The sequence below is a fragment of the Solanum verrucosum genome, unplaced genomic scaffold, assembly GCF_900185275.1.
Source record: "Solanum verrucosum unplaced genomic scaffold, falcon-dt-bn FXZP01000023.1, whole genome shotgun sequence".
In the NCBI taxonomy this organism is placed as follows: domain Eukaryota; kingdom Viridiplantae; phylum Streptophyta; class Magnoliopsida; order Solanales; family Solanaceae; genus Solanum; species Solanum verrucosum.
Genome location: NW_026019842.1, coordinates 1,484,980 through 1,494,804, shown reverse-complemented (window position 1 = coordinate 1,494,804; position 9,825 = coordinate 1,484,980).

Genomic DNA, 9,825 nt, shown 5'->3' with positions numbered 1-9,825 from the left:
TGAAACCCTAAACCCTAAACTCTAAACCCTAAACACTAAACCCTAAACTCTAAACCCTAACCCCTAAACCCTAAACATTAAACCCTATATTGTAAACCCTAAACCATAAACCCTAAACCCTAAAACCTAACCCTAAACCCTAAACCCTAAACCTAAACTCTAAACCCTAATCCCTAGGTCATAAACCCTAAACCCTAAACCGTAAATCCAAACACTAAAACCTAAACCCTAAATCCTAAACTCTAAACCCTAATTCCTAAACCCTAAACCCTAAACCCTAACCATAAACCATTAATCCTAAACCCTAAACCTAAACCCAAAACCATAAACCCAAAACCCTAAATCCTAAACTCTAAACCCTAATTCCTAAACCCTAAACCCTAAACCCTAAACCCTAAACCCTAACCATAAACCATTAATCCTAAACCCTAAACCTAAACCCAAAACCATAAACCCAAAACCGTAAATCCTAAACACAAATCCCTTAACCTAAACCCTAAACGTGAAACCGTAAACTCATTAACCATAAACCCTTACCCATAAATGATAAACTCTAAACCCTAAACACTAAATCCTAAACTTTAAACTTAGAACCCTAAACTCTAAATTGTAAATCCTAAACCCTAACCCCTAAACCCCTAAACCAAAAACCCTAAAACCTAAACTTTAAACCCTAAACCCTAAAATCTAAACTGTAAATCCTAAACCCTAACCCTAAACCCAAACTCTAAACTCTAAACCCTAAACCCTTAGCCCAAAACTTGCAACCTTAAACCTTAAAGTCTAAAGCCTACAGCCTAAACCCTACACCCTAAGCCCTAAACCCTAAACTTGGAACCCAAAACCATACACCCTAAACTCTAACCTGAAATCTGAAACCCTAAACCCTAAACTTTGCACCCTAAACTCTAAACCATAACCCTAAACTATTAATCATAAACCCTAAACCTAAACCGTATACCCTAAACCCTCAATCCTAAAACCTAAACCTTAAACCCTAGGCTTGCAACCCTAAACATTAAAGACTAAACCCTAAACCCTAAACTCTAAAACATAAACCCTAAACCATTTATTTTAAACCATTAATTTTAAACCCTAAACTTGGAACCCTAAACCTTAAACCCTAAAAACTAAACCCAAAATCCTAAACCTTAAACACTGAACCCTAAAACCTAAACCCTAACCCTAAACCATTAATCCTTAACCCTAAACTAAAACCCTAAATCTTAAACTATAAACCCTAAATCCTAAACCCTTAACCCATAAACCCTAAACACTTAACCCCAAATAAGAAAACCTAGACCTTAAACCCTAAACTTGGAATCCTAAACCTTAAACCCTAAACCATATAACCTAAACCCTAAACTTGGAACCCAAAACCCTTAACCCTAAATGATAAACTCTGAACCCTAAACCCTAAGGTCTAAACCCTAAACACTAATTCCTAAACTTTAAACTTGGAACCCTTATTCCTAAACCCTAAACGCTAAACCCTGAACCCTAGCCCCTAAACCCTAAACCCTAAACACTAAACTTTAAATCGTAAACTCTAAACCCTAAACCCTAAAACCTAATCCCTAAGTCGTAAACCCTAAACCCTAAACCCTAAACCCTAAGTCCAAACTCTAAAACTTAAACCATAAACTATAAAACCTAAGCCATAAACCCTAAACTCTAAACCCTAAACACTAACCCTAAACTATTAACCCTAAATCCTAAACATAAACCCCAAACCATAAACCCAAATCCCTAAATCCAAAACCCTAAATCCTAAACCCTAATACCTAAACCTAAAACCCAAACCTGAAACCGTAAACCCATTAACCATAAAATCCTAAATCATAAACCCTAAACGCTAAATCATAACCTTTTAGCCCTAAACCTTAGAGCCTATACCCTAAACCTTAAACCCTAAACATGGAACGCTAAACCCTAAACCATAAACCCTAAACCCTAAAACCTAAACTTTTAGCCCTAAACTTGCAACACAAAACCTAAAAGTCTAAACCCTAAACATTAAATCATAAACACTAAGCCCTAAACCCTAAACAAAAACCTCTAACCCAAAATCTGAAACCTTAAACATAACCCTAAACCTTAAACCCTAAACTTCGTACACTGAACCCTAAACCCTAAACTCTAAACCATAACCCTAAACCTTTAATCATAAACCCTAAACCTAAACTGTATACCCTAAATCCTAAAACCTAAACCCTAAACCGTAAACCTTATAGACTAAAGCCAAAACCCTAAACCCTAGAATCTAAAACCTAAACCTAAACCTAAACCCTAACCCTAAAACATTAATCCTAAACCCTAAACAAAAACCCTAAACTTGGAACCCTAAACCTTAAACCCGAAACACTAAATCCAAAACCCTAAACCTTAAACCCTAAACCCTAAACCCTAAACCCTAACCCTAAACCATTAATCCTTAACACTAAACTGAAGCCCTAAACCCTAAACCCTAAATCTTAAACCCTAAATCCTAAACCCTAAACCCTAATTCATAAACCCTAATCCCCTAAACCCTAAACGCTTAACCCTAAATAAAAAAACCAAGATCTTAAACCCTAAACTTGGAACCCTAAACCTTAAACCCTAAACCATATAACCTGTCATGACCCAAGCTTAGGGCCTAGATGTGACATGGCGAATGAGGAACCCGAAGGAACCCCAAACAAGCCTCTCAAACTTGTCATCACACTTCATCGGTCGCGGAAGTACATTCAACATTTATTTAACGGGAAATAGGGACTAAGGGCAAACCATTTCAAAATGACATCATAAAATAAGAGTCAAGCTCATTTACAAAATTATTGTCCAATGCACACCTCTACATACTGAGATAGGACGGGGCCATGACATACTACCGGCTCCCCTCATAGTCAAAATACAATTGCAAGCTAAAGTCTCAAAACATAGGAGTAGGAAACATAACATAGCCCTCGAATCATTGAGGACTCACCAACAACTCGGATAAGCACCGTACTAGCCACGTGAATGGAGAGAAGGATCAAGAGTAGCTCCGGTCCCTACATGGTGACATCATGTAGGCAAAATATGCGTTACTACTTGGAATGTACTAAGTATGCGGGGTGCAACACAACAATAGACAAGGACACAATTGAAATACAAGAAATAGTTTCATAGGCATTATGAATAACAATATGAGGATACATGATCAAAGTGAAGTCAAAACATGTTTAAGTAAATCCATACTAATAGTAGATATCATATGTGTATGCATGATCCAACCAATCTATAACCCCAACTTAGGATGGGGGATGCCGTTCACACCCGGACACCCTGATGGCAAGGTATAAACCCCTCACATGGTTGATGTTGGTCACACCCCAAGCATCCTAGGTGGTGAGATATAAACCTCTCACATGGTTGATGTTGGTCGCACCCCAAGCATCCTAGGTGGTGAGATATAAACCTCTCACATGGTTGATGTTGGTCACACCCCAAGCATCCTAGGTGGTGAGATATAAACCTCTCACATGGTTGTTCGGTTCTTTTCCCCCGGACCGGGCATGGTCATGCAACACTTTATATAGGAAATTCCCATTAGGCTCTAATGCAATCTCACGTATGGAATGAACATATACACAAGTTTAGTTTGTCATTAACACATCTCTGGATTTCCATACATCTCATAACTAAAGCTTTAAAGCATCGATTCATCAATTCTCCATAGTTGGACATTTTGTCAAACACCTTGAAGGCATGTAATGGAATCAAAGAGCATGGAAAATAGGGTAGTAATTATGCAGCCAAGCCAGTGAACAACCTACAACAACACCTTTTTAACACCCACAATACCACATGAAAATCTCCACATCCATTCCAAATTTAGGTTCAAGTTCTAGAGTCACAACATGCTCAAAACAATCACTTTTCATGTTTAAAATTCAATGTGCAGGAAATTATTACAAAGAACAAGACTAATTTATGAATCTTAACTTAAACCATGAATTAGTGAGTAGAGTAGAGTCTAGGCACTATGGGTGAAAGGACTCATGAGTTCAACACCACATACCTTGAGTTTTTATGAAGGTCTTGAGAGTGTCTTCAATGGAAGCTTGGAACTTGGAGCAAGAGTCTCTTCAATCTTGAGGAAGGTTTTGCATTAGGGTTCTTGAGAGAACTTGAGAGAAAATGTGTCTAAGTATGGTAGAGGTGTTTTGGGAAATGTTTTAGAGATGAGAATTGAACTAATGGTATATAGGAAATAACATATGCCCTTTGGAAAAATGGTCCAACACTTAGAAAAAAAAATGAGGCGGGTGAACAGTAAAAACGCTCACTGGAAATTGTCTTTCCTGCCGGACAGATTTTACGAAAATGGGCATAACTTCTTCGTCCGAACTCTGAATGAGGTGAAACGAAGTGCGTTAGGTAGCTAACTCAAAGGGCTTTCCATGTATATGTTATTGGCCACCCAATAATTTGTGTGCTTGGAGATATGACCCTCCAAAGTAGACCCTCGAAAAAGGCTTCACTTGGAAATTTTGGATTTTGATACGGTTGCTCTAAAATTTGGGTTAGACCCATTTCCCACTCAATTTGACCCCCTAAACAAGAATATGAAGTCGGATTTTCGAAAAACGAAACGGATTTTTTTTTTTATATATATAGCTAAACAAGTTTCCGGTAACTTTCGTAGCACATTTTTAAGAACTTTTTGGGTCATTTCATAACCTAAACCCTAAACTTGGAACCCGAAACCCTAAACCTTAGACCCAAAACACTAAACTCTCAACCCTAAACGCTAAACCCAAAACCCTTAACCCTAAATGATAAACTCTATACCCTAAACCCTAAGTTCTAACCCTAAACGCTAATTCCTAAACTTTAAACTTGGAACCCTAATTCCTCAACCCTAAACGCTAACCCATAAACCATAAACTCTAAACCTCTAAACTCAAAACCCTAAACCCTTAACCAAAAACCCTATACTTTGAACCCTAATTCCTAACCCCTAAACCCTAAATCCTAAACCCTAAACCCTAAACCCTAAACACTAAACCATAACCCTAAAACATTAATCCTAAACACTAAACCTAAACCTTATACCCTAAACCCTAGACCCTAAATCTTAAACCCAAGACCCTAAACCCTAAACCCCATAACCATAAACCCTTAACCCTAAATGATAAATTCTAAACCCTAAGCTATAAACCCTAAACCCTAAATCTTAAATATTAAACTTGGAACCCTAATTCCTAAACCCTAAACCCTAACCCCTAAACCCAAAACCCTACTATCACACCTTTATTTCCCTAAATTTTTCTCTTTCTAGTTTCTCACTCAAATAAATGCTCTAAAAAATAGCCCATAACAGCTATAACTCTTCACTGTACGTGCACTGCCGAAACGGCGCGTGAGCCGCCGACAGAGCTCTCCAGGCCACCAGATGAATATCAAACGGAGTGCAACAAAACCCACCCAGCCACTCTCTCTAATTCATCCCACAACTCCAAGAATTCACAAAATACTGAAGCGATCAACACTACGATTTCGGTTAAAGAGTTAGAAGGAACGCAAGAAATTATTTCCCTAGGAGCTGTCATTTTGATTCATGAAAAAGTGATTTGAAATATGGAATCCCCTAGTCTTGATCTACATCATAGAAAAAATCCAGTTGATTTCACCACCCCAATTGACAGGAATCGAGAGGCAACTTTTGCGAGAAATGCGAATGAATCACCAGAACTGTGCCTTCAAGTTCGAGCAGATTCAACCACTGGGATTACTCCCCTCATGATGAGGTTCATCTCAGAGAAATTTCAAGCAAAGTGGACAGTGGAATCACCGACGGGGAGAATATCGGTGAAAATCGAACTCAAATTACTGGAGTTTATGAAAAATCTGGCAATGGGAATCAATCCCCCCAGCGGATACCCATCTTTCAGATATCTCAAGCAATTTGGATAGAGGAAACAACAAGAACAACCAATTAATCCAACTTGTTGAACCTGTGATGAACTTGAACAAGGGAACAATTCGAAATGTTTAAGATATTGATTAGAATGGTCCATTATCAACTTCATCTGCAGGGTACAATAGCCAATTGGATGTAATTCATCCAGCAGGGGCAAGGTCAATGCACGAGGAAGCCAATTTAATGCAAAAAATAATGCTGAATGAACAACAAACCAATGATCAGATCACTAAGAGACAAGCTTCAGAAAACTTATCTGAAGAAGCTCAATCATCGAATTTTTCCTTTGGAATTCATGGTAATTCAATGAGCATAACTCCAATTCCTATTCATTGTGTAATGCAGGATACAAACCAGGACAAGGCACCGGAGAAATATGGGCATGATCAGCAGCAAATGGATGAACAAACAAGTCAAAGTCACCTAATTAAAGGCAATGAGGTGTAGACAGGTAAGCCAACTAACAAAAATGTTATTCAAACTGAGGCTACTAACATTAAGGCTCATTTACACAATGTGGTAAATGAGAAAATTAGTAGAATGATGAATTTTTAAAATAGGTTAGCAACTAGGGTCACAAAGAAAAGGGGTGGCAAAAAGATCAAAACAAGGATACAAACCAACAAGGAGGAACGAATAGAATTCAACATGACAACAATCGAGCTAACATGGATTATCAAAACAACTTCCCTAGGTTCTTTAACAAATATGCTAGGTATGATCCTAATCTTCAGAAGAATAGAAATGTGGAAAACCAGGTTAACAATAAGGTAGCTCAAGGCAATGTAAAACAGTCGATTAGTCAACAGCAGGGTCAGAATAAAAACTATGCTAAACAAGACACAGACCCTGAAGCTGCTCCATTCACTATTGTCCAATCCTTTGCTGCTCGTTTAAGATCTAATCAGTCCAAGAATGAAATTCCTATTGTTTTGGATAATCCAATACACACCACAAAACATGGGCTGTCTGATGTGCTTTTAGAAGAGGATGATTATAATGTTAAATTGGCTGAAAGTTGTAAGCACACCTTAATAGGCAAATTCACCAACACCATGCCTAAAATGGAGATTATTAGGAAATGTTTCACTCTGCAAACCCAGCTAACTAGGGGGGGTGAAAATAACACATTATAATTCTAGGCATGTGTATATTGATCTTGATAATGAGTTTAATTATGTTACGGTTTGGACTAAACGAAGGATGAGTATTGAAGGTCAATTAATAAGAATTCAAGCATGGACTCCTGAATTTACACCTGAATAAAAGACCCTTATAGTTCCTATATGGTAGCCTTACCTGAACTCCCATGGCACTGCTACAATAAGGTCCTCTTGAAGACTGTTTTGAGTTCCATTGGATGATTGTTGTTTTGAGTAATGTTGATTATGTGAAGGTAATGTGATATGATGTGAATTTGTGTATGGTCTAAGATCATGAAAGGTGACCTTGTGTAAGAGACTTTATGTGTTATGCTTGGTCGTTGTCTTCTTTAAATGACTTATAATGAAGGAAAGGTTAGGATAGACAATGTTTTCCTACTCTCACACTTAGTGAATAATGAATGAAAAAATGTGTGAATGAATAAAAAGAATGGGAGTTAATGCTAATGAATGAAAGTTAGGTCGATTGTAAGGATAGTCTCATAAAGTACTCATTAAATTAATGGGGGTCCTAGATGAAAGGTTTTCTTATCTTTGAATCCAAGAGCTTCCTCAATCAATGAATGAGGGTTAGGATGGGTACTCCTTCGTGAGTTGAGATGACAAAAAGTTGGTTGAGTTCATGAACCTACGTCAAGGGAATATGAGTGTGAAGGGATACTCTCTCAAGTTTACCCAACTCTCTAAGTATGTTCCTACCTTGGTAGCAAATTCTAGGGCTAGAATGAGTAAGTTTGTGATGGGGGTTTCCAGTTTGTTTGAAGAAGAGTGTCTTATGGCCATGCTCCATCATGATATGGATATCTCTATGGTTATGGTTTATGCTCAACAACTTGAGGAGATGAAACTTAGGAAGATGAATAGAGATATGAAGAGGGCTAGGCCGGATGAACAAAACCAATCTAGGTCTAAGAAGAGGTTCTATAACCAAGATTCTTCATTGGTCAACAATGATAGGGTGTCTAACCCTAAACCTCAAAGAGGTAATGGAGATGGCTCTACTTTTGAGAGGCCTAGGTGTGCTACTTGTGGAAAGCAACATTTGGGCAAGTGTCTTGCCGGTACGGATGTATGCTTTGGATGTGGGAGTAAGGGTCATAAGATGAGAGATTTCCCTACACTTAAGGTAAAAGGAAAGAGATCAATCAAATTGCTCATGATGGCCCGGATCCAAATGCTCATAAGAGGAACCGTTTCTATATGCTTCAAGCTAACAAGGATAAGAGAACAAATGAAGGAAAGTCAATTTTCTTTGTTGTTTGATGATAACCTTAGATGGGTTTACCCCAAGTGGGGGATGATGAGTTGAATAGTAAGATTTTTGATATCCTTATCTTTTCATTCTATTCTAATTCAAGCTTGAAACAAAGAGTTCTTAGTAGCATGTTGCATGTTGGTGTCTTATGTGAATTGAGTATCCATATTATCCTTATGATGTGCATATTTTAATTGAATTCTTGTTTAAATAAATAAATGAGTTTTCATGATTATGTCTCTCATGATTTATATGCATTTATAAAGATTGTTTAAATTGGTCTATGAGATGCCTAGTTGAGCATGCCTTGATGTGATCTTGATGTTGCATGATTATGCTTTTGAGAGAAATAGTATGGTGAGCCTATAAATGTTATAATGAACATAATAGGCTATGGAGAAGGGAGTTCCTCCAAAGAAATAAGAAACGGTAATGTTTTCTGCATATTGAGTGGTAGATGTTATTCCTACTTCTTTGAATTGCATGAAAGTCTTGTTGTAATGCTTTTTTTGTGGAGTTGATGTTTCCTCCTTGATGTGTGTTCTAGTAATGATATTACATGATTGTTGTGGGCTGTTAGTTCTAGAGTCTTTGAAGTGTCATTCGAGGGCGAATGCTCCCAAGTGGGGGATATTGTAAAACTCTCACAATGAAGTAGGATAAAGTTGAGCCTCACATGGGTTTTATGCATTAATAACTTGTTAAAATAATGAAGAATAGCCTTCTAAGTCAGTTTTAAAGAGTTTGGAAGTCAAACGCCAAGGAACGACCAAGACGTTCAAAAACTAGTCTTTTACGTGTTGGTGTGTTCTAGTATATTGTTCATGTTTTTATTTGTGGTTTGGTGTCTAAAAATCAGTGGAGGTGATCCTAGTGTCTTAATAAATGTTTTTAGGGTCAAACCATTCGAGTACGACACCCCGGGACCAACCTAAGGGTCCTCAAGGAGGACCCCAACCTTGGCCAAGCAAGTTGCCAAGGCAACTTGCAAAAATGCTCATCGAGGGAGCATGTCCGCGTCGCGGACTAGCTCCACCATGGACAAAATGTTTGGTCCGCGTCATGGACGTGTCGCAAACTCTTCTGTCTCAAAATTTAATTTCCAGAAACTTGTGAGATGAGAGTACTTAGTAGCAATCCTTATCCCTAAATGAATGAATGAAATGAATGTCCTAACTCCGTGGGGGAGTAATGTCTAGCACCGAGAGGATATGAAGATGAGTGGATACTCCTTCATTAGTTGAGATGTGAGTATTTAGTAGCAACCCTTAAGATGGGTACTCCTTCGTGAGTTGAGATGAGAGTACCTAGAAGCAGTCCTTCTATCCCTTAACTATGTGCCCACATAGGACTAGCTAGTGGTCTCTACCACGTAAAGGCTAAAACAATGACCCTATCTTAGGCAAGTAGGGATCCCTCATCCGGTAAGGGTATTATCGGGCTTCCATATCAAGCAC